Below are 26910 nucleotides of genomic sequence, written 5' to 3' on the forward strand. Positions count from 1 at the left end.
TTCACTCCGACTCTTATCATGAGGCACGTACACGCTCAGAGGATGAGTGGAGGTGTGTGCCGTGACGTCCACATGAGGCGTTACCACGGCGCTCATGGGCTTATTGTGACCGTGTGTAGGTGGCGTATCTCGGACAGAGGAATGCTGCAAGCTCTGTGGTTTAATAACCGAAAAGTTATAACCAACAGGTCTCTGCAGTGAACCCTGCTGCCTACTAATCAACAGATTGGAGGCAGCTGGCTTAGTTACCGAGCTCTGCAGCTTATTAACCGATAGATTAAAACCTGCAGGCTTTTGTAACGTACCCTGCTGGCTATTAACCGATAGGTTATAAGCAGCTGGTTCACACAGAGTGGGGGATATGTGAGACACATTTGATACTGATGACTCAGACAAAAGATTGGAAAATGAGCTTTCTTTCTCTTTATTTCCTTCACAATCCCCCCCAAACCGTCAAGACCGGCTCTGCTTCCTCGGCGGCTCTCGTGGAGCAGACGAGGAGCGGGAATACCTCACTCCCCGTTGACCCCCCACTGGTGGGTGGGCGGAGGTTGCGGGACGGCGCCCCTGCCGCCGCCAACGGACTAGTCTGACGCCTCGGCTGCGGTTGCTGTGGGTCAGCCAACGTGCTGGCGGATATCGTCCGCCTGCTCCGCCGCCGCCTTCATGGACTCCACCATGGCTAGGAACTGGGGTCCAAACAGCCCATCCGGGCTTATCGGAGCGTCCAGCAAAACCTTCCTGGCTGGCTCTGTGACAGCAGCCTGTTGCAGCCAGAAGTGGCGCTGGATCTGTGTCATCCACGCAGCGATCCTTGCCTGGGAGACAGCCATGGACGCGCACAGCGTGAGCGCCGTGCTGGCCGCCTTGCCGCTCTCCTCCGCCCCCCTCTGGTGCCAAGGTGGAGGATCGCTCCACCTGCGTCACCACCGAGTTGGACAGCAACGCGATGTTGTTTGCCGACGCCTGAAACGCATACTGGTGCGCCCGGTCAGCCTGGCGGGCGACATACTGGTCCTTGGGGGAGGCCAACGTAGGGCGCCGTCCGGCGATCAAGTTGGCCTGCCTAACCCCAAAGAACGCCGTCAGGCTCGGCTCCAGAGAGGGGGTGGTTGGGAAACCATCCTCCGTGAATCCCTCCACCTTAGTGAAGGGAACAAAGGTGGCCACCGGAGCCCTCAGGGTCCTCGGCATGGGCGTCGCCTGGGATAGGCATCCAGGGCTTTAGCCCCGGATGTTTTTTCTTTAGCCCCGGACAAATTCTCCCTCAATAATATAATACATTAACCGTACTTTACCTAGAGGACGGCAGAATTGTAATTTCCCGTGTTCAGTGAATGCAACAGAGGCAAGACACCACCAGACCAATCAGAGAGTTGCATGGAAATAAACGTGTTTTATTGGCTGACAGGTACGTACCTCTCCTCTGTGACAGTGTTTAAACTTTAAACTGTCAACCGCGGACGCAGAGTTTTTTTAATAAAAAAGACAGCAATTCTCAAGTAGTGGCTCACACAACAACCTCAGAGCCACCACATGAGCCAGGTGAACAAGGTATGTAAATGTCAGTAAACTTACAAGTTATGCGAACATGTAAGCAAAGCATAAATAATAGCTACGTTGGCGTTACTTTGAATTGCGCGGGTAAGCTAAACCGTTAGCAAGTAGCTATAGCTAGCCAGATATATTACTAACACTTTGTCATACAATCTAAATGTTGTGATTTTTAGCGTTACCTGGTGATTTCAAAGAAAGCTCTCTGGGAAATGTTGACTTACTGACAGTGTTCGACATGAAGCTAGAAGCTACCTTACAGTACACATTTGATCCTGAGTCCTGTCAGTTAAAGTGTTTCATAGTTACCTTAGCGAAGCATCAACCTAGCACTGAAATATATGGATGTTATGTGATAGTATTTCTGAGAAAAAGTCAGCTGAAATGGTGGCATAGTTGCCACTGCTTTACGCAGGGGCGCGGGAAGGGGGGTGCTGAGGGCGCTGCAGCACCCCCTAGCGGCAGGGAGGGGGAGCGGAGCACCCCTGCTTGCAAATGTATTTTATTTGTATTATATATATTTATTTCATTTAATTGTGCCTGAGATTATATTTTATATTATATATTATTATTCAAATGATAATTTAAAACTATATAATACATTATTTTGCTTCAGGGAAGAACAATAAAAAAGATGTGGAAAAAAAGTTTGTTTATAGTTTTTAGTCGCCTACTTTTAACGTGACACACAACAACACAAGTAACTGACATGGCGCAAAAACGGATATCAGAATTGTTTCTCTCTAACAACGCTAAATCTGCTAAACACATTGAATTAGAAGATGCAGGGGCAGGAGGACATTTGTCTACAACCACCAACAACGAGCACCAGCCTCCTAGCAGCAGCACCGATAAAACAGGAGCTAGCAGTTCAGCTGTGGCTAACGCTAGCCATGGCCACACACCGGCAGGTGGTGCAGTTGACAAGCTAGACCCGACACCTAACGTTTTGGGGTTTGATGAGCCGTGTCGACCAGACATACGTTTTCCTGCCAGGAAAATTGGGACAGAGACCTTCGAGCGGTCATTTCAGAAAAGCTGGTTTACCCGGTGGAAATGGGTGCATTATGTCACGGAGAAAGACACAGTTCTTTGCTTCACCTGCTGCAAAGCCATAGAGAAGGGCTTAAAGAGCCTGTGACAGCATCCCAACAACTATTGTGCAATGAAATATTGGACTACTAGTAATCTCGAACCGTTAGTTTAAAAAAGAAGGTGCGGTACCGTTCAGATAAATATCAATAATTTCGAACATCGCGGGGAAATTCCTTCAACTCATTTTGAAGTTTTGGGGGAAGCCGGAAGTGACGTCAATGCGGGAACGCTTCAATGTGCGGCGAGAGAGCCAAAAACGGACAAAGTGTGTTGTCATGCGTAGAAATGGTGAATTACTGTGTTTAGGCACGTTAATAACGTTTTAATGAAGTTGACTACAGTATATTCATATTTGTCAGTGCTTTCATGTCAATTCGGCGAACATAAACATAAATGATCGTGGTGAAGATGATGATTAAATTAGGATTAAAAATCGGTAGTGAGAGCTGCTGAATTTCCTCCAGTCGGATGTGATATAAAAACAAATCGATTATTTTTGTAGTTGTAAACTCAAGTTGATTACACTACATGTATTAGTGCTTTCATGTCAATTCGGCAAACATATGACACATTAAATCAGTGGTCACCAACCTTTTTAAGCTCAAGATCACCGACCTCGGCCTAGGTGAAAGGCGAGATCTACCTATTGCAGAATTGAGTGAAAAAGACGGCCCAGACAATGCTTTCAATTTGAGGCCTTTTATATAGGCTAATTGCATCTGAATTACTGTTACAATGAAGGCTCCATAATCAGCTCACGGCATATAGGCAGGGGTAAAGTGCTATTGGGGGGCAGACCTCACCTCCTCTAGGGGGGTCCTCACCTCCTCTAGGGGGGTCCGGGGGGATGCTCCCCCGGGAAGATATTTTTTTAAATATTGAAGTTGAAAGCATCAATCTGGTGCACTTTGAGAGCAACATGAAGAGATCTATGGATACCTCTCTCAGCACCCATATGAAACAGAACTGTAAACAGATTTTCTTTTTCTTTATGGATATTTTACAAATCACTCCCCTTTTAAACTGTATTCTTGTTTTACTGACATACTGTATAGTAGGCTATTTCATACCTGCTTTTCATTTATTCTCTATTGTTTGTATAACTATAATGATCATATGAAGGTGTGCCGCGGAAATAATCTTTTGAATAATTTGTGACAAAACCGTTCTAAACACTCAGTCCTTTAGCTCACCTGAGCCCCTCAGTCTGACAGGAGAGGACTCTCCTTCAGCTTGTTGTGGAAACAGCTCCTTATGTCCGTTAGTTAGTTAGTGCAGCTAGCTAACCAGATGCTAACATCACGGTCCCCGCTAGCACCGGTCCCTCTCTCTCCCTCTCTCCCTCTCTCCCTCTCTCTATCACACTAAATGCGCTATTGCCACACACACACACACACACAGAGCCGAGCTTGAATGAAACAAGCACACGTGTATTTCCATGCAACTCTCTGATTGGTGTGGTGTCTTGCCTCTGTTGCGTTCAGTGAACACGGGAAATTACAGTCCTGCCGTTGTCTCTTGTGTCATGTTGAGGTTCACGTAAAGCACAGTTAATGTATTATATTATTGAGGTGTCTCAAATATACGTCAATCAAGTGGCACCTGCTAACGGGGTGGTGGATGATAGGTTTACATCTAAAAACGTATTTTTCAAACATTATTATTTTAATTTAATTTTTCTTTCTTTTGTTACTTTTTTTTTTTAACGGTCCGCGATCTACCCGCACCACACTCGTGATCGACCGGTCGATCGCGATCGACTGGTTGGCGACCACTGCATTAAATGATCGTGAGGATGATGATTTAAAAATTGTTTGTTTGAGCCGGTCTGCATTTCCTGATGAGAAAACTAACCGATGCTTTTTGTAGTCGTATTCAGCAGTGTAGTGGGCGTTGGACGTGGGGGTACGCCGTACCCCCACTTATTTGATGCATGATTTCTTTTTTTAATAGTCTAATAAATCTAAAATCATTGCCAGTGTTATCAGTTGCAAGTGTGTGTTTGTTGTAATAATGAAGAAAACATAATAGGCAGATTTCACAGTAATTATAATAAAAACGTAGCTCAAGCATTTATGCAACTTGATTTGAAGCGTGTGTGTGTGAGGGGCAGCACCGTGTGTGTAGGGTGACCAGGTTTCCCGCACTGTGCGGGACTGCACACACAGCATTTTTATTATTTGTCCCGCGTTCCACACATTGAGACTATGTCCCGCATTTGAGCGATAGTCGGGCAGAAAGGCCGGATCGGTTCGCTGACAGCCGGCACCGCCCTTTATTATTATATTGTCTAAACGGCATAATGTAAGTTGCGCTGACAGGCGACACAGAGGTCCCCCCCCCCCGTTGACAGTTCACGAGCGCGTCCATAGTGTCTCCCGTCCACCCAGTCAGAAAATCCCCACTACACCACTGGTTGTATTAGTACACCAACATGGATTAAACGTGTGTTCTTTTTGTTACCACAATGTAGGGGAAATTAATGGATAAAATGCACGGATTATTATTATTAATATTATTCCCACACCAATCGGGACACTATGGTCCACCGTTTCCCCGCAGCGAGGCTCCCCCCGTTGACAGTTTAAGTGGGCTGGGCTGGGTGCAGTGGCGGACTGGCCATCGGGACGAATCCCGATGGGCCGATACCGAAGTGGGCCGGTCGGATAAGTCACTAGCACATCCCCCACTCCCCCCGTTGACAATTTACTAGCGGTACCGAAGTGGGCCGGTCGAGAGTCCCGGGATGATTTTTAGTCCCAGTCCACCACTGGCTACATGACCGTATGATCGACCACATATTGACGCACCTAATTCCTAAACTTCTAACAGATACAACATAAACCGATCCTTCAGCCTCATATGAGCTCTCAGACACGTTCAAAATTAAACTGTCATCGCTGTCTGAGCTTGCTGCTGTGTGCGCCATTGTGCGTTTACATGCAGATGCTGGGATCCTGAATGGTGCAGCTGGAGCGCTGTGCCCGCAATGACGTCACACATTATTTGGCGGGACTTGAAGAATCCCCGAGAAGATCCAGAAAATTGTCAACATTGAAGGGCAGATTAATGGTTATCAAAGTACAAATGTCCAAAATCAGTTCAGTAACGGTTTTCAAGGGGACAATATTTACTCAAATTGATGGGTTTGGATGATGGGGGAAACTCGTGTCACAGGCTCTTTAAGACATAATGACAGAAAGACAAGTTCATTTACAGTAGGAGGCTTTTGTAACTGGCGTAAAGCAACCACAAAGTTTAGCCAGCACGAGTTGTCTGACATTAACTCAGAATCGGAGAGAATGCTTGCTCTCAACAATACTCCCATTAATGCTCTACTGTCGGAGATTGTTGAGAAAGAGCAAAGAACGGCCAGAACAGTCCTAGAGCTAATATTCAGATCAGTAAGATTCATCGGCAGCTTAGGACTATCATTAAGAGGCCATAACAATTGAGATGGGGTGCTATGGAAACTGATGATGGAGCGGACATTTACATTGCCAAAATGCCAGGAGTGGCTGCAGCGAAGAGACAACTGGATGTCCGACACGGTACAAAATGAAATACTGGAGATATTCGCCCATGTTGTTCAAAGAGAAATCGTGTCCGAAGCGAGAGAGCATTCTTTCTATGGTCTTACTGCAGATGCGACCAATGATATAAGTACATCAGAGCAATTTCCATTACTTTGCAATACGTGGATTCAAAACTTGAGGCAAAGAATGCTTTCCTTGGATTTTACAGTGCACCTGATTCAACTGGAGAAACACTTTTTTCTTGCATAAAGGATGTTTTTCTGCGCTTGAATTTGCCACTGGAGCGTCTCAGGGGATTTTGCTTCGATGGTGCTGCGAATATGTCGGGCCGCATCTCGGCTGTGCAAGCCAAACTAAAAGAGCAGTGTCCATCTGCACTATACGTGCACTGTAGTAACCATGCACTTGATCTGGTATTACAAGAAGTGGCGAGGGAAGTTCGTGTTGTTGCAGACACATTAAACTTTGTACGGAGTGTCTCAGTGGTGGTCGGGGAGTCATCAAAGCGCAAGATGCTGTTCCAGTCCATGTTTGGTGATGATGAGGCGGTTTGCAACTTGCTGTCATTATGCCCGGCTCGGTGGGCCGTACGCACAAGGGCGATTTCACGGATTGTCTCCTCATATACAGCCCTTCTGCAGACACTGAAGATGCTTGAGCAATACAAGACAGTCAGGGGAGATACTCGGGCAAAAGTATCTGGTCTATACGCTGTGAGGCTCTTTTTGGACCATGCGAGATCGTAGCCAGAGCTCTCCAAAGTGAGAAGGCAAGTGCGAAGGGGGCACTGGAGTGTGTGAGTGCGCTACGACAGCGCATGCATGGACTGAGAGAAGATGGATTTATCGAGGAGATGACTGCCAAAGTGGCTGCTTGTGCAGAAAGAAACAACCTGAAAATGCCCCTTCCTCCACGAACCAACAGAACCCCTGCCCGATTAAGAGATACGGAGGAGACAGAGGCCATCGTGACTGATGTAGGAGAGCAGCAGTGGCGGCGTGAGTTCTATGAGGCCTTGAATCTTGTGACAGCTGAGCTGGATCGCCGATTCGACCAAGAAGGCCTACAAGTCGCTGCCCTGAGAGAGCAAACTGTCATCAATGCCGCAAACGGAGAATACTTAGGCATGAGAGAGATCACTGCTGCACAGGTGCCCGATCAGTTTGATAAATCTCGTCTACATATGCAGCTCACATTGCTGGGTAACCTCTCCAAGAAAAAAGGACTCAAGACAGCTCAAGACGTTGCAGGATTCATCGGAGCACTGCATCCTCAAACAAGGGAACTCCTGACAGAAGTGGAAAAGTTGATCGAACTTTGTCTATGTCTACCTCTCTCTGCTGCTTCCTCTGAGCGTTCCTTCTCCACCCTTCGCCGCCTCAAAACCTGGCCTCGGAGCAACATAACACAGAGACGACTGACACACCTGGCCGTAATGCACGTACACCGTGACATTCTTGATCGGATTGACATCCAGCCACTGATGAAAAGATTCATCGACAACACCCCTGAACGGAAGTCCACATTTGGGGTCTTCAAATAGGTAAAACATGCATTATTGATCATTTTTGATTATTTGCTGCCGCCGTGCATAATACTGGTTAATATCATGTTTGTGGTATTTGAATTATTATGTTACGGTTATTGCTGCTGCCGCCGTGCATAATCTGTATTGGTCAATATCATGTTTGTGGTATTTGAATTATTATGTTATGGTTATTGCTGCTGCCGCCGTGCATACTCTTTATTGGTCAATATCATGTTTGTGGTATTTGAATTATTATGTTATGGTTATTTCTGCAATAAATTCCACATTGTTGGTCAAATAATATTTTACATCTTTGTAGTGTGTGTGTGTGTGTGTGTGTGTGTGTGTGTGTGTGTGTGTGTGTGTGTGTGTGTGCTCGCGCTCTTGTGCGTGCTCTATATTGCCCGTAATAGTGTTCACTGGAGTCCACTGTTATGCCACTGTGTACCGGTACCGAAGTGGGCCGGCATATAATGACAGCAGGTGCAGTGTGCAGTGTGCAGGGCTGTGTTAATTTATGTTACTATTAGCAATAGCATTAGTTGACTGAGAAAACCGGCAAGAAAAAAGTTTAGCGATGTTACGACTATAACTATACTATGCCCACAGCTGTGATTGACAACCTGGACAGCCAGTCAGAAGCTAGAATGCTAACCTAGAGAGCCAATCAGAACCTAGAACGGGCTGCAGGGCTGGCCAGACTATTATATTGTGCATAAAGTTAGATGCATTAGGATAGAGTCATATGCTCATGATATTCCAAGTTAAATTATATAATATTAATATTATAATTTAAAATAATTATATTAAATAATATTAATATTCAATAATATTAATATTGAATAATAAGGACACAGAGATGTGTGGCCAATTCACTATTGCATTCATTTTAGTGATTGACATTACTGTGCATGATATTGCATTCCTTGAAGTTGGTTATTTAATACTGGACAAGTGCTCTCATAATGACTATTAGAATCATTTGATGGTTAGACCACATGGCATTGATTGAATGTCTGAGCTGCATGTGCGTTGGCACTTCTTTTTGTTTACAGCCAGGCACAGGCAAACATTTTTGACTATACCCATTTGCTGACTCCTACATATCCACTTTGACACACTTCACACATGACACGGACATTTTGAAGAAACCTTAACTAAAGGAAGGTTTCATTTTGCACCTTACACCTGTTGTCCATCTCTCTGTGTGTGTGTGTGTGTGTGTGTGTGTGTGTGTGTGTGTGTGTGTGTGTGTGTGTGTGTGTGTGTGTGTGTGTGTGTGTGTGTGTGTGTGCTCGCGCTCTTGTGCGTGCGCTATATTGCCCGTAATAGTGTTCACTGAGTCCATTGTTATGCCACTGTGTGTGTGCTGTTTTGCCCCCGCCCCCCCCGCCGCCGTGCTGTCCGGTTTGTAATTAGCACATCGGACAGCACATCAGCACCCCCATTCAAAATACCTTCCCACGCCTCTGGCTTTATGTGTCGACAGCATGTTTGAACGTATTTGCAGCAGTAAATGTGGCTGTTTGGATGACGCTGAAGTTGGCTTCCGATTCAGAGTTTCCGATTCGGCAGTTAAGGGGAAAGTTAAATGAAATTTAATTTACAGCACTGAGCGAACAATCCTCCGTGTTTGAACCTCTTAAATCGCTTCATAGCCGATTTATCTGGACTGGATTATCCCAGAGAGTCTAAAGATGATATATAACACAGTTTGAGATTTGTGAAACCTTAATTCTATTTGTGAACATTTAAAAAAGGGAGATTTCAGTGCTTTTTTCTTATCTTGACCACATTGGACCAGGTCCTGATCTAAAACCACTATACCTAGACTCATCAAATCTGGACTGGATTATCCCAGAGGGTCTAAACATTCTTTATAACACAGTTTTAGATTTGTGAAACCTTAATTATATTTGTGAAAATACAAAAAAGGAAGATTTTGCTGCTTTGTTCTTTACATCTAGTCCACATAAGACCAGGGGCCTCATGTATAAAGGCCCAGATACACCGGCCCAAAATCGGCAGTAAATGGGAGTCGGGCCGAAAATGAGCGTGGGCACGCCCTACTCGGAGTGGTGTGCTCCGCACCGTCGGGTCAACATGTTGAATCGGCGTATGGAACCGCACCGGAAGTCGGACAAAGGGATAACACTGATTGGCTGTTCAGCAAGCGAATCAGTGCATGAGAAGTTAACGGAAGTGAGGGAGGTAAACAAATGATTTAAAATGGAAGATGGAACACACACGTACGGCTATTTCACCTCATCGGTTTATAGAGCTCCTGTTCGTTCATGTTTTCAATGGACGAGAGTGAAAATGGAAAGAAAAACGCTATTTGTTGTTTGTTTATATCACGGAGTCTGTTCTTCTTCTCTGTCTTCCGGTTGTTCCGGTTGTTGCCTCTTTTGAATGATGAATACACACTACCGCCGCCTGCTGGTAAGGAAAGTTATTGCCACTCGCGCATGCGCAGTTCATACGTGCTCGGCTCCGATTTGTCGGTGTGTTCCAGTGCACGAAGTCGGCAAATACGCAGGAGAGTCCGGCGACGCAACAGTTGGTGTCGGCGACTTCTTAGGTGACTGGTCGGTGTATCTAGGCCTTAACGCCGTGCGTAGGATTGACGTGGGAAGGTTGCTTACGTAACAGAAATCCGAAAAATAGGTCCATAAATGTTCCGCCACTTTCCGATTCACCAAACATTGCGTACCGGCGAGGAAAGTGCGTACAGCACTTCCTACGCCTGTTTCCCTTTATAAATCACAACCGACTCGAAATGCGGTGCAGCTTTTGCGGGCTTCACGTAACTCCCATGTTTGCCTATAAATAGTCAAAGAAACGCCCTTTCATTCATTCATTTTTGACTGACTGCATGGAGAAGATTGCAGGAAATGACGACAGAACAGCTAAAAAAAACATCTCACATCATGTCAGATTTTGGTTATTTTGGGGAGGTCGAGATAAATCATATTGTTTGGTGGATGCAGTTTGAACCAGAGTAGCAGCATGGAGGTCGGATCGTCACCAAAATAAATAAATAAGTGGTCCGAAAAAGGTTAATGACAAATAAAATGCACATAGCCTTCCTCAGGCAGTGTGTTTGTACCGGGAACAGTAGACCCCCCCTTGATGAGAAAATGTAAGAAATGATCAGGGGATCCCTCCGGTGTGAAGTCATGACGGCTGGATCTGAATTATGTTTTTGTATTTGGCGGTTTGTGTCCCAGCTGTCGATCAGCTGTGCGCAGCGTCTCCACTGCAGCCTGTGCATCTCAACCCCCCTCAGCAGCAACTCTAAATATCCACCGGTTAAAGGAAATACAACTAATGTGTTGTGTTATATTAGCTGTACAATTTACTACATATGGTAATCTTAGTTTCCATACCTCCTGTGTTTTACGAGCGACTTATCAAGTCTTGGCAAACGGCATAAAACACGATTAAACATGTATTAAACATATATAAAACCATGCTCGTATCTACAACCTATAGAAATGCAAAACAGCGTCAGTTTAGACGTAATTCTGTCCTCCTGCTTACTCCTTGCTCATTTATGAGAAAACCTTTCATAACATTGACGCAACATATTCGAGGTGGTTTTAAATAACATCCGTATTTATTTATTTCTCCCAGTTATGTTTTTGTGTGCACTGAGGAGTCTCAAACAGGCGTTTGTTAAATCATTTTAAGATTGGCTTTAATCAATGTTTGAAAATGAATTCTTCATATATGATAAATGAGGTAACATTTTATTTATGGTATTATTTCCACATATTTCTCTCCATTCTTCCTTCTGCCAACGGTGTCGTAGTTTCTCATCTCTCCCGTTTTTGTGCCTAGTGCGTACTGCGTACGCATGGGTTAGAGTTTGCGTGGAGGACCGCACGTTTTCCCGTCAAGTTAGTATTTTATAAATCGCAAACATTGCGTAGAAACTGCCATACGCCATTTTTTGAGCGTATATCCCTTTCTAAATGAGGCCCCAGGTCCTGATCTAAAACCACTATACCTACACTCATCAAATCTGGACCGGATTATCCCAGAGAGGCTAAACATTCTTTATAACACAGTTTGAGATTTGTGAAACCTTAATTCTATTTGTGAAAATTAAACAAAGGGAGATTTCAATTCAAAGATTACATTTCATTGTTACAAACAATTAACATTAAACTAAACAAACACAACAGTACGTTAATTTCCAATAAAAACATACATTTTGTCCACCGAGATAATACAGGCACCTTACCGTCAAGAGATCCTCACGTGCTATGAGAATCTCCCACAATCCATGCCGTAACAAAGCTAATGCGGGCACACGTTTGTGACACCAGATAGCGCAATTGTGTATGTGCATGTAGGGAGTCCTGCAGTAGAAAATTAGACTGTAGCGACGCCACTGTGGGCTAAGCCCCGAATGTTTCCAGGTCCAGACGACGCCCCTGGTCCTCGGGTTCGCCGCCGCCCCCTCCTGGTACCTCCTAATGGCGGGGAAGCGCGGCCAGACCGGATCACTCCTGCCCGTCTGAACCCGGGAAAAAACTCCGGCCATGTCGTCCAGAGCCACCCTCTCCCGACTTAGGGGAACGGGGAGACCTCTGCAGGCTGCCGCCTTGCCGATGATCTCAAGCAGCTCCACCATGATGCCACCTAAAGCCGGCAGCGCCGTGGCAACGAAGAAGGGGACCGCGTGCTCGGCCGCCAAACCAGCACCCCGCTCCGACTCCGTCTCCCCCGTCCGGGGGAGAGGGAGGAGGGGGGAGCCGCATGGTGACCCATGGAGGGAGACGGGGTAGGAGCGTCCGACTCCTGCCCAGCACTCGGCTCCAGGGACATGCTGCCGTCCATGTGCTCCTGGACGGGCCAATCGTCCTCCTCGGCCGCAGCAGCTAGAGCGTCCGCTCTTCGCTTCCTGTCGGCTGATGGGAGATGGGCACAATGTGAGCAAGCGACCTGCTGGCTGAGAGCCGGGTCCGCGTACTCTGGCCCCAGGCAGGATTCACATATTGTGTGCTGGTCATAGCTCATGATATATCCCGAGCCACACAAGGGACAATCACGGACGCAGTTGTTGCTCATGATGAATTTTCTATTTCTGTGCTTCAGTAACTGTGCTGGTTTGCTGAAGAAAAGAGGGAGCAGATTGTCGGGCCTCCTTCCTATTTATACCGGAAGGAAGCCCGAGGGTGGCGCCCACCTTGCAGGTGGGCGTGGACTACAAGTGTTTCAGTGCTGTGATTACCCAATAGCGATAGCCTTAGAGTGCGAAGCCATATATGAAATAGAACCCAAAGTTTCCCTCCAGAGGGAGTTTCTCAAAACACAGGAGGGAAAACACTGCACATTAGATTTAGATATGGATTATCTGATTATTTTGTCTTATAAGTCTCTGAATAAGTCAAGTGGTAAAAAGTACACTTTGTAACCATATCGGCGTTAAATGTAAATGCACGTTTCCTGTTCAATCCAACGAGTGACAAGTATCCCCCTGCTAATTTCGAAAAGTGCAGCTAATGTGATTATTGCATTTGACTTTGATATTGTGCATCTCTCTGTTGCTGTTCTGGAACATTACAGTGCTCTCCCACGCTGGGCCCCGAGCCAGTTCCTGTACTGTAAAGCTGCAGGCGGGCAACATATATGACAGATGGCTCCGTGTCTTCATTACCCTTCTTGGCACGTGGCCCTCGTACCGGTACGGATTTGTATGAGCAACCTAGCGCACGCTGTGCCGTAGTAGCACACCTCAGAAATCAGTTCACTCGAAGTGGGATGATAATTACTCCTCCTTTTGGGCTGCCGTTCAGAAATGAATTATTAATATTAAAGAATGGATCTTCATTAACCTTCCTGTGTGATGGCACGGGTCACATATATACGCATCAGTCACTGTAACAAGGTTTCAAAAATATAAATCCTTGGGAGGATGATTCTCCCTGACCTTATAATTGCCTCTAATTTAGTAGCAATAATAAAGTGTTAGTGCTCAATTAACTCCACATTTGGAATGCTGCTAATGCTGCTAATAAGGCTCCCTTGTATTTCACCTACACTGATGTTTGTGTGGCAGATGATTCATCCAGATCAGCGGTTTTCAAAGTGTGAGGCGCGCCTCCCCTGGGGGGCGCCAGAGAGCTTCAGGGGAGGCGCAGCGTGAGACACAAAAGAACGAGAAAAAGACGAGTAAAGTGACACTTGCCAACTTGTGGCTGTCTGTGGAGACCGAGTTCCCCCACCTCGCCAAAAAGGCTGTAAAAGTGCTCATTCCCTTCACCTCCACCTACCTGTGTGAGTGCAGGTTTTCCGCATTGACTTTGATCAAAAGCAAGTACCGGTAAAGGCTGCAGCCAGAGTATGATCTGCGTTTATTCCTGTGTGCATCAAAGACGCAGACTCATTGTTCCCACTAAAGTAGGGGTGAGTGTAATAATAATAATAATAATAATAATAATAATTGTTAAGCTTGGGTGCACATGAATCGCGTATGAACAATAAGTAAATCAGACTCGGTATTCTCTTCAGCATGTCTCCGGTAAGTTTATTCACAGACTGACAACAGTCAACGTAGTGACGTCACATTAGGACGTACCTTCATACAAGAACAGAATAACAGTGCGACTGCTACCGTAGTACACAGACTAAGGGCGTCATCAAATAATAATACTTAACACCCCCACTCGCTCTTAGCTTACTGGGTTACCTGAAAACAAAACAAAATAAGGCTTCTTTTTCTTTTACCTTAACTATGTTAACTCTTTGCCCTTCTAGGTGCCAAACATATCCTGAGCAAACCTCTTTAGCTTTATTTTGGTGGCTGTTTTTGTCATCACATCAGCGATCATTTGCTCAGTAGGACAGTATTCCAAAATTACCTTTCCACTATTTACAGTCTCCCTTATGAAATGGTACTTAATATCAATGTGCTTGCACCTTTGCCTGTTTACTGGGTTTCTGGCTAGTGCTATAGTACCTTGGTTGTCTTCGTACACCTTTGTTTGTGCATATTTGTATTTGTCTATACCTCTGAGTAATTGTTCTAAGTAGATGTATTCCTGTATGGCTGATGCTAAGGCCATGTACTCTGCCTCGCAGGTAGATAGTGCAACCGTAGGTTGTTTCCTTGCCTTCCATGAGATCAAGGAGCTTCCTTCACTGAGACTGGCACAATATCCTGATGTACTACGTCTGTCTGTTACGTCTGATGCCCAGTCAGCATCACTGTACACTCTCAGACCTAGTCTATCTGTGTCATTTCTCTTAAAGCATAACCCCTGTTCTGCTGTACCTTTAAGGTATCTGAACACATATTTTACTGTGTTCCAGTGCTCTTCAGTTGGTTCAGCAAAGTGCTGAGATAGTTTACTGACCACAAAACATATATCTGGTCGAGTGCATGTGGACAAGTAGATTAAACTTCCTACTGCCTCCCTGTACTTTCTTGGCTCTTTAATGTTTTCAGCGTCTGCTGTGTATTCTAGTTTTGGCTCACATGGTGTGTCTCTGGACTTGCAATCCTGCATTTCAAATCTCTCCAGTATTTTGCTCACATATCTCTTTTGAGACATTTTGACTTGACCTTCTGTTTGCTCAAAATCTATACCTAAGAAATATTTCAACTTTCCCAGGTTTTTCATTCTGAACCTTTCAGTGAGCATCCCCTTTACACTTTCCAATACACCCTCGTTGCTGGCTGCTATAATGAGATCGTCAACCCATATTATTAGGATTACCTTTTCGCTGTGCTTTTCTCTTGTATACACACAGTGATCAGCGGGGTTTTGTACAAAACCATTTTCAGTCAAACATGTATGTAACATAGCATTCCAGTTTCTGCCTGACTGCTTTAAACCATAGAGAGATTTGTGCAACTTGCATACTAACTCTTCACCTGTTTTTGACTGTTTCTCATAACCTTCTGGTTGTGTCATATATATTTCACAATCAATGGGTGCATGTAAATAGGCTGTTTTAACATCCATTTGGTGTAAGATTACATCACTATCACCATATTCATTGTATGACTCTGGTGTTTGTGTTTCCTTTTCTTTATCCCCCTTTGTTGTGAATTTTACCAATCTGTGCTTTTGGACCCTCTCTGTGTCTGGATAATACACAAGGTAAGCTGGGCTATTTTTATCATAGCCTATGAAAACACCTTGCTCACACCTAGGGTCGAGCTTTCCCTTCTCTTGTTTGTAAGCAAAACACACTGACCCAAATTTCTGAAGTTTGGATATATTTGGTTCTTTGCCTGTGAACAGCTCGTATGGCGTTTTCTTTGTGCGCCTACTGTAACACCTGTTCCTTACATAAGCTGCTGTCTGTATGGCGTAGTTCCATAGTTTATTTGGTAACTTGCTTTCTATCAGTAAGCATCTGCCCATATCATAGAGAGTTCGCCAACCTCTCTCTGCTGTACCATTTTGGTGGGGTGAATAGGGTGCAGACGTCTCGTGTCTAATCCTATTTTTGGTTAACAGTGCCTGGAAGTCTCGGCTTGTAAACTCAGTGCCGTTATCTGAACGGATACACTTAACTTCTCCGTAAGGTGCTATGTCTGCTAAGAACCTTTCTGTGGCCTGCACTGTATCACTCTTGGACCTTAGAAAATACACAAAAATAGTACCAGAGTAGTCGTCTGTAAAAGACTGTGTATATCTGTGCCCTTCTATGCTTGGTGTTGACATGGGACCGGCTAAGTCTGTGTGGACTAGTTCTAAGGGCATCTTAGCCTTTTTGTCTGGCTCCCTATTTCTCGTTTGGGTGAACTTGCCCTTTGTACACACTTCACACAACTGAGCTGGTTTGACTGCACTTCCTCTTATCTCCATGCCTTTCACTACACCTTGTAAATTTTGTACATCTTCGTAATTGCAATGACCCAAAATGTCATGCCAAGTTTGCATGTCGTGACACCCTTTACATTGGTCAACATTCCCCTCAACAGTTGGTAAGTAATACAAATTTACACTTGCATGGATGTCAAACCTGTTGCCGTCTTTGGTAACCATGTGACTGTCCCCTTTCTTGAAGGTGATTGTCGCCCCTCCGTTTGTTGCTCTTGCCACCGAAAATATGTCATGTGGGTATGAGGGCATGTACAGTGCATCCCGTAGCTGTGCTCTGTGTTGTCGTCCGGCGTCGTCTAATAGACATATCACCGCCGTTCCTCTTCTCTGTGCTGTTCCATTGCACTTGGTCCCGTCAGCTAACTCCACTGAATGAGACTCGGGCTGGAATGAATCGTCGAAGCTTTTAAACTTTCCGATGTCGTTCACGATGTGGGATGTCGCTCCTGCGTCCACCATGATGCCTTTCATCTTCACGTTGTCTGGTGGTTTCCCGCTCTTTGTGTGCTTGGCCTTGAAGAGATGGTCTTGGTCGCCATTCTGTTCCTCTGCGACTTTTCTGGCACCATCTTCTCCCCCCTTTTTCTTACAGAGTGATTCATCGTGTGTATTCCTTTTGCAGTAACCGCACCACACTTTTCGAAAACATTTTCTTGATATGTGTCCTTTTATTCCACACTTGTAGCACGTCACATTGGCATCTTCATCTCTTCTGTTGCTAGCGTGCGTCTTGGTGCCTCGGCCTTGCCTTGCACATGTTTTCATCACATTATCTGTGGATTCTGCTGTGTTCATTTTCTCCGACTCTTCATAGACCCTTAATCTTCTTGTAAAGTCTGTGAACGTAACGTTATCTTCGTTCTGTGTTACATGGACGGCGAATGGCTTGAAGGAGTCTGGTAACCCATTTAGTATCATGGCTATGGTCAGTCCATCACTCATGGTCTCGCCTGCATCTCTCAGGGCTGTAATCACGTTCTCTGCCCTTATCATGTAGTCGGTAACACTCTCGTTGTCTGCCATGTGCAGCCTCGTTAACGACGTGTATAAGTTTATTATCCTCGGCTTGCTTTTCCCTGAATAATGTTCTTTCAGTATTTTCAGAGCCTTCCTGCCGTCATCTGCGGCCTCATGTCTTATTAGCGACAGGCTCTTATCATCTATCAGCCTTATTAGCTCAGCATAGCAATCAGCATTCTTCCTTCTATCTGCATCTAGCTGTTCTTGATCAGCACCGGTGGGCTCATGTAAGATAGTCTCTTTTAGCCTCAGAGTATGTAAGCAGCCTAGGAATCTTGTTTCCCAAAGGTCATACTTATCTTCACATCCTTTGAATAAGAGCTGCGGTGCCAGGAGACCTGTTGCTCTGCTTGCCATTTTTGCGCGCCAACTTTACCGCGAGGGCTACTAGCTTGCTAATATACTTCACTTGCTAAGCTAGCTTGTTAGCTTAATTGGCTAACGCGTAATACGTCGCGTAACACTTCTTCCGATAATCTAACTCACTTATCTCCAAGTCGGTTTGTGTCCAACTCTGCCTGGGCCCATAACCTGTTAAGCTTGGGTGCACATGAATCGCGTATGAACAATAAGTAAATCAGACTCGGTATTCTCTTCAGCATGTCTCCGGTAAGTTTATTCACAGACTGACAACAGTCAACGTAGTGACGTCACATTAGGACGTACCTTCATACAAGAACAGAATAACAGTGCGACTGCTACCGTAGTACACAGACTAAGGGCGTCATCAAATAATAATACTTAACAATAATAATAATAGATTTAATTTGTTAGTGCTTTGCTAAGGTGCTATTGAAATAAATGTTTTCACCTTTAGTTTTATATAAACCTTCCATTTCACTGCTGGTTCCAAAAAACAAGATAGCGACGGCCCAAAGCACACGCGAATAAAATGATCCTGGCGTGCAGATTAAACCCCCGCGGGCGGCTATGAGCAAGAGACAGCCCTCGCTCGCGGGAGTGTCAGCCTCACTCGCTCGCGGAGTCTGTCTGCGCGCTCGTGAAAAGTTTCTGATATTCTGGGGCGGAGCCGCTGGACTTTGATTGACAGCTGCCAGGAACCCCGGAGTTGCCAGGTTTGATTATTGTCTGAACTACCAAGAGCCGAGGAGTGACAGCAGCAAGATTAGTTGGACGAGATTTAATGATAAAGTTGTCCATAAAAAACTATTATATTCGTAAAGTGTACAGCTAGTCTATATCAATACATTTTATATGAAACAATATATTTTTGAGTGGGCTGTATCTGTCGAAAACTGCTAGCTACTGTCTGCTGAAGAAAATGAATGTCCACAGTGTTAACATGTAGAAAACAAGTTAACCTAGAGGCCGTTTTATGATTACCCTGTCAGTGTGCTGTTGAGTTAGCTATTTAGCTAGCAAACATTAGCTGTGTGATTCTCTGAATCGGGTGCCGATTTTAAATGAAAGGAAAAAGAAAAAGTTTAAAGCAATTAATTAATACACACACAGGGTGTTTTGCATCACAATGTAAAACTAAATATATATATATATATATATATTTAGTTTTAAGATCATTGGTTGTCTTTGTAGTAGACAACAAACATATTTGCATGTCCTCAGGTGCACCATAGAGAGTATCTTGGTACGGCAGCTGCACCGCCCTCAATCGTAAGGCTTTACAGAGGGTGGTGAAAACTGCACAGCACATCACCAGGACCCTAACCCAGGACGGAGCTGCCATCCATGGAGGACCTCTACTCCCAGCGCCTCAGGAAGCAGCCAATGTCTCAGTGATGTGAGTATGTTATCCTACGAGGACCTTGTGTTGCGTAAAGCCTTTTCCTAACCTGTTACATAAGTTAGGAAGATAGTAACCCGCTGATGCAATGGGTGTTATTCTTGTTTAACAAGGGTTCCTAATCTGACTCTATAATGCCTCCTCTTTGCTCTTATCTTGCCATCTCTTCCCTTTTTTTATCTCTCAGGGGGCTTGTAAAGCTTTGAGCCCAATTTCATACACTCTGTTTCCTCCTTTTTATTACCCTTGCTTTCACTTCTACACTCTCTCTCCCTTCCGACGCTCCCTCCTCCCCTCCATCACACAACTTGGCCTGGTGGTAATGACCCAGAACGTCGCCCACAAATAATCTTCTTTGCTCCAAAGGCCCACTGCATGATGCACTCTGACCTTACGCTCAGGAGCAATTTTTTTTCACAATTGTTCAGCTTTTGTACCAACAATGAATACTTTCGAACAGAGTTAATTTTAAGTCAACCAATTTGTAATTATACAACTGTCAAAGCGCTGGCCACCAATGACAACATTTCAGTATTTGCAGGAAAAAAAAAGGTGAAATGTGAAAGCAATATTAACCTAGAAAGATAATATATTATTATGTAGGAGTGGTGGAATGTAACTGAGTACATTTACCAGGGCTGCCAGCATTTGAGTTCAGCTTGGAGTGAGATTTTTTTTTTTGGTGATCCGAATGTGTTCAGTGTTACATGTACAAACTAGGGTTTCCAATTAATGTACCGGGCGCTACAGTGGAATACGCACATAGACAGTGTACCCGCGACTCTTACAATGAAGGCTCGATAATAAGCTCACAGCCTATACAATGGCATATAGGTGTAAGCAGAGGTAAACTTAAGTGCTATTTTACAAGTGTGTGTGTGTGTGTGTGGGGGGGGGGGTCCTCACCTCCGGGGGGTCCGGGGGCATGCTCCCCCAGGAAGATTTTTTTTTAAATATTGAAGTTAAATGCATCAACCTGGTGCACTTTGAGAGCAAAATTCATTTAAGGATACAGCTCTCAACACCCATATGAAACAGAACTGTAAACAGATTTTCTTTTTCTTTATGGATATTTTACAAATCACTCATTTAAACTTTATTCTTGTTTTACTGTCATAGTATTTCATAACTGTTTTTCATTTATTCTCATAAATGGTGACCAAAACGTTTGAGAACCACTGAGATAACTAGACTAAAGTTAACTATCTAAACAGAGTCCCTTACCTCACTGAGCTGTAGTTATCTCTCTCAGTCTGACAGCAGAGAGCTCTCCCTCTCATTGTTTGAGAAACAGCATCTAATATCCATTAGCGCAGCTAGCTACCCAGATGCTAACAACAACAATGCAAATAGTGAGTTTGGTAGAAATATACTGTGTAATAGTAAAGTTATTTAAGATGATGCCATATTTATTGAAGATTTACATTCTAAATATTCCCCACAATTATTCAAAAGCATATTTTTCAAAACTCTCTGCTGTAGTATACGCCCAACACAGAAGACTATTGATGTGTGTGTAGTGAGTTTGGCAGTAATAAGCTGTAGGCTATAATAGTGATTGAATATTATTGTATTCTCTTTTTTAGGAATTGCACTTTGCAGACGGTCCCTGAGCACTCGTTTCTTCTCCGGCTGCAGATAGAGACCAATGTAATGTGTCCAGCTCGGAGGACGGCGCGTATTGGCTTTTTTTTAATCAAAATGTGATTGTGGTTCATTTTCAACCTCACCACGGTACTTAGGAGACGTCATTTGTGTCTGAATAACGTTTTGTTCATGAGTTATTGATCCGTGAAATCAGAATCTCCCAATATCGTTCCAACTTTACTGAACTAAGCCAGAAGACCGTCTCATTTCGTAGACCGCTCAGTTTGCTGTTCCTTCACTTTATTTTTATATTTATATACATTTATTTTGGACCAACATTTAGCGTGAGAAAAGGCAAGTGTGGCGTGAGTGCGTGAGATATGGGTTAATTGTGTGACTCTCACGCTCAATGCGTGAGTGTTGGCAGCCCTGCATTTACTCAGGTACCATACTGAGTATAAGTATTCATTTGACATCATTTTACTTTACTTGAGTATTTCCATTTTATGCTACTTTCACTCCATTTCGGAGGCAGTATTGTCTTTTTACTTCACTACAATTATTTAACAGTCATATTTACCATCTACTTTGTATATCTACAAAACACACAATATGCTTATATGATATGATGCAGTACTCAATTTTGTATTTGATTAAGTCTCTCAAATCGGCTCCATATTGAAAAACAATAACACTAAAATGCTTGTACACGTGATTAAAATGAGATCAAATGAGATTCTTTAATTAAAAAATGGAAGAGCCATTCTGCGTCATGGGTACTTTTAATGGAGTATTACGACCATAATATTTTTACTTTAAAGGACCCATGTCATGCTTTTCTGGTTATTGGCCGTCCCCTTGTGTGTAAAACGCACACCCTGTAGGGAGTAAAACTCTAACACAGAGAAGACCTGTCTGTGCTGCCCCAGAACGCCTCGTTGGAGATTTCTCTTTTCTTCCGGGGCATACTGACGTAACGCTGCGGAGCTCACTCAGCCTTATCTTTTCTCAGCCAAGGTGCTCCGTGGAGCCACACACACACACACACACACACACACACACACACACACACACACACACCCCACACACACACACACACACACACACACACACACACACACACACACACACACACACACACACACACACACACACACACACACAGGGTTCCTGCAGGTTTCGCCAACTGAAATGTAAGACTTTTTAAGACCTTTTTAAGACCACTTTGAATAGAATTTAAGACCTATTTCACGGCAAGAAAGTATGAAGGAAAATTGCTATGAAAGAAGAAATATGTCCCATAATTACTTACAAAGTAAATTAATTCATGTTCAACATAAGAACATAACAGTACACAGAACTCTGTTAGCGTGTGAGACAAAAAGTGTGTATGTGTGTGTGTCTGTGTTCGGGCTGTGCAATTAATCGTATTTTAATCGCAATTACGATTTGCAAGTAGATTAAAAGATACCTGAATTTCTGAATGCCGCTAGCTGAAGCTTGGCTGCTAGGTTACTAGCTGGGTGTTCTCCGATAAGGGGCCGGGGGCAGTGCTTAATTTGTAAATCATAAGGTGCCGGAACGCAAAGTACATATGACAGCTCAGGGATGACGAGACGCGTACAGGTCCCGGAACGTATACAGAAAAGGTGCTGAAAACAACATGACAATGTCCACTTGCAATGCTGTGGGACTTACAAGCCTCAATTTCAAATAGTATCCATGGTATAAATGTTATGACGATAATTTATATTTTTTTAGGCTAGTACGCACAACATAGGCAAATGCCCACATCACCACAGGTGGGACTTCAGTATACAGCCAGCAATTAATTTCTCAACAGGTTTAACGTGTAAAAAAAATATTTATTAGGCCTATTCAAAGATTGGCATGGCGGCCTATTAATAGACAGTATGTTTGCTCACCATATTTAGTTGTTTAAAACACCCCCACATCACGAGCATGTCCGGATTGTCCTCTATCTCTTTTTTTCTGCTTTTACTGCGTGTGTCTGTGGCAGTTCTGTGTCCTTTGGCCACCCAGGACCTCACGTACGGGACTGGATTGAATTTAGCCAGGGGGGGTCCAACAAGATTTAGGAAGAGTAAAGATGACATGGTAGATGTGAGCAAAGAGGTACGGTTGGGAGTGCAAATCAAGTTCATTTGAGAAAATCCGCGCTCACATTCAGCACTTGCAATGGGAATGCTGTTGACAGCAACAAGTAACTCCATCAGCTCATCGGGGGTGTCTTTACCATCTGAGTCTCTGTACGTTCTGTAGGCCCGTATGACTGCGCGCGGGTTGGCAATGTTGAAGCGCTGACACAGTGACTCGACCTCAGTCTCTCCATACAGCGCACCTGCGTCCTCGGGCCAGTATTGTGCGTAAAGCACCTTCAACTCCTCAATGAACTTGTTATATCCAGTTTTATCTGGCATCCGGCCTCCTTGAGATAACATACGGTCCTCCAAGTTCTTGGCCACAGTTAGAAAAAACTGACCTGTCGCTGGACGTCCCACACTCTTCTACGCTCAATGTGCTCTCCTCTCCTACTGAATCTTCCTGCTGTAAGCCAGCTGATGTCACGGTTCCGCTCGCCTCTTGCTCCGGCTGCTGTACCGGGCTAGTTGATGCCAGGGTACCCACCCGTTGCTGTTGGTGGTCCACCTGGCTGACGGTAGCTGGCTCCTGTTCCGGCTGGCGGTGAACCTGATCCGCTGCCCGGGCTTGGCTAGCTGTCGGTTAGCTAGCTGGCTAGCTGTTGCGGCGCTAACCTCCTCCTGGTTTTGACCATCAACATGACCGCTGCAGCTGCCCTCGTCGCTGCTTGTGGAGGCTTTTCTGACTCGTTTTGAAGTGTCTATTACCTCTTCCTTCTTTTTGAAGAAAGACAGTAAATGTAACTGTCTTTTTGACATGCTTGCATTGAATCACCGTTTCTTCCTCTCTGCGACGTGCTCCTCATGTGGCGAATTTCAAAAGTGAAAGACGTTTGTCCGTTGGTCCAGCTTTTCAGTGCGTCAACACAGATCTCCGACTCTTTCAAATCTTAATCTTAATAATTCGACATGAAATTCTTGGGATTTTTTCTGTAAATTAATATCTGCATATTTTATTTCATTTTAACCATTTTTAATTTTTATTTTTTGTGAGAGGTACCGGATCTGCCCAAATAGGTGCCGGAACACAGGGTGGCCAAAATGAAGAGTTAACCACTGGCCGGGGGAAACAAAGTTAGTGATTACTGGTTCCATGTTGATTTATTTCAATACAAATTGTTGGGGGGAACTGAAAGGCTATTACCATACTGGTTACTTTGCAGCCCGAACATTTTCCCCAAAACACATCATATTTAAGACCTTTCTTATTTTTTTTGGTCATATTTAAGACCTTTTTAAGGCCTTAAATTCATATTATGAAATTTAAGACTTTTTAAGACTTTTTAAAACCCCGTGGGAACCCTGCACACACACACACACACACACACACAAACACACACACACACACACACACACACATACATACACAAACACACACACACACACACACTTCGTTTGACGGGTGAATGACTGGTGTGATTTTCTGGTTGCTAACAAACGCCAGTGTAACACATAAACACTGATGTCCAGCTGTAACGGTGGTGGATTCAACAGAACAGAGTGGGCAAGTTGACCAATCAGAGCACAGTGGGCTCACAGGGAGGGGGAGGGGGGGGGGGGAGGAGCTCCAACAAGCCGTGTAGGACAGAGAGTGAATACGCATGCTATAGAGAGGCGAAGTCCCTCCCCTTCCGGGAGCCTCCATGGGACCCCGGAAGCGGAAAATTATACATTGAAGTCAATGGAGAGAGAAAAGTTATCTTTTGATCCCGTTTGAATTGTGCCACGAATGACAGGAATGATATTTGTCAATCTTAAACAATCCTTTCCATGTAAAAAAAGTCACAGTTTGTCGTAAAACTGTTATATAAGACTATGAAAAATACGCAACTAGAAAAGACTACACATCCCAAATGCATTCTGGGTCGCGTAAGTGATGTCATAGGCGATAATGCTCCAAGACTGGTCGCGACTCGCAAAGCAAAGAAGAAGAAGCAGAAGATCTCGCTATTAAAGCAAAGAAGAAGAAGAAGACTGATTTATTCCCTCCAATAAATATAAGAGATTGCTCGAATAAATTCACTTTTACAAGATGCCTGTGTGCTTTGTACCAGGTTGTAATCACAAAAGTGATCATACCACTTGCTCGTTCTATCGCTTCCAGTCTGATGAAAGGACCAGGAGTCGTTGGACCAAACATATCAGGTAATATACATGTTTTGCATGGAACATAGTCAAGTTAGCTACCTAGCTAGTAGCGAGCATGTTAGTTAGCATTACATTACATTACTTAGCCTTGTCATTTGTATTTGCCTTAACATGAAGTAAACCAAAATGTTAAACAGTAAGAGTAGTCATGATGGTAAGTATTTTGTGAAACATTTGAAGAGTAGCCTATCGCCCCCTCCACCAGGTGCTAAGGGGGCGGGAGGTAGGCTAACGCCACATTAGCATCATCAATCTTTTGTACTTAATGCTATCTGCACAAATGGTTAACATTGAACATTAAAAGATCAGGCAGTTCAGGGAGAGTCGAAGGAAGGAAGGAAGGCAGGCAGCTTTGCATGACATTCTTTTGGACGTGTTTCATTGTGATGATAGTGAGAGTGAGTCAATCTGTTTGTTGGAAAGACAGTAGTTGAGTGATTACTGAGAGAAAATTATTAAAAGAGATAATTATTCAGTGTTGTTACTTTAAAGTGTTGTTACTGACCTTTTTCTCTTTTATTTTCTTTACCTCACCTGTAACTGCTGAGACCCTGAGGAACATGCACACTGGACTGACCTGCACTGTAAAAACGATAACTAGCAATTGTTGATCTCATTACAATTTTGAAATTAAACTGACTCAGAAATATGGCTTTGCAATAAGTAATCTATAAACTCTTGTCTGCCCAGCAAATTTTTCCCGTTGTTGACTTAACTACTATTTTTAAGTCAGCTCAACAAGAAATTGTAAATCTATAAGCAGATTTTTGAGTTGAGTTGGGCCAACTCCGTCATTTGCTCTTTTGCGCATGCGCACACAAGCCTGGACCAGTTTGAACCGCGCTTTGCTGAAGGTGTGCCCGTCCGACATTTTGTGGAGCAGAAACCGCGTGGTGGGAGCTGGCCAAACTTTCGCTCCAGCAGGTAAGATAAGCGTGTTTTTACTTCCATCACGCTGAATTAGTGCATGGTTGACTTTGTTTTTACTGTAGGGTCATTGTCTGTTGTTGTTGGTAACTTTTTCGCATGCGCCTCGTCGTCATGCAGACGCTTTCACATGGGGTAGCTATGCAGCTATGCAGCTATGTAGCTATGCAGGCATGTGGGCTGTCATTTCAGTGGTGTAAGTAATTCGGGAACTATGTTCATTATGAAAAGCCAACGTTGTGCATTTTTTATCCGGTGCAACACTGGGTAAGTTAAACAAGGCGGCAAACGATGGTGTTCGTTTATCGCGACCTCTCCGCGGCGCCGCCATTACTTGTTGTTTTATTTTCTGCTGTAGCGCTGTTATTTCGTCACTTTTTAAAGTTTTAATAATTTTTCATGCGAGAAAGTAAGGGTTTAGATCCCCATTGTGCGGTTAGTTTGTCTAAATGACGGCTGTTTAGAAGTTTGCTCCGAAGTTGAGAACCTCCACGTTGTGGCAAGGCCCCCCCGAGGTGGGGGACCTCGCAGAGGCAGCAAGCCGCCTGGAGAGCTCCGTTGGCCGGCCGAACTACGTAGTTCTGCCGGGGTGGTAACGGTCGTTAATTAACTCATCCGCAGGTTTTTAGAGGTTTGTCGCCGGGTTGCTCGATTCTTTTTTAGGAGATAGGCTGTTGGTCTCACTGGTGTAATCTAACAATTGGGCAGCTGCATTAGTTTGAATCAAGAGTAAGTTAAAGCT

General features: G+C 44.3%; 1 protein-coding gene across 5 annotated transcripts in view; it reads left to right on the forward strand.

The window, feature by feature from the left end:
• The window catches only part of LOC307032161 (uncharacterized protein), a 374501-nt gene that overhangs the window by 340133 nt on the left and 7458 nt on the right, over window positions 1–26910 (forward strand). For 3 of the 5 annotated variants that reach the window (XM_079669966.1, XM_079669967.1, XM_079669969.1), the window contains one exon: window positions 26332–26364. The gene's annotated coding sequence lies outside the window, so the exon portion shown is untranslated. Of the gene's footprint in view, window positions 1–25953; window positions 26166–26331; window positions 26365–26910 lie in introns of those variants that run through there. The other 2 variants (XM_079669970.1, XM_079669968.1) reach the window with 2 other exon arrangements.

The sequence above is a fragment of the Notothenia rossii genome (assembly GCF_949606895.1).
Source record: "Notothenia rossii genome assembly, chromosome: 3".
Lineage (NCBI taxonomy): Eukaryota > Metazoa > Chordata > Actinopteri > Perciformes > Nototheniidae > Notothenia > Notothenia rossii.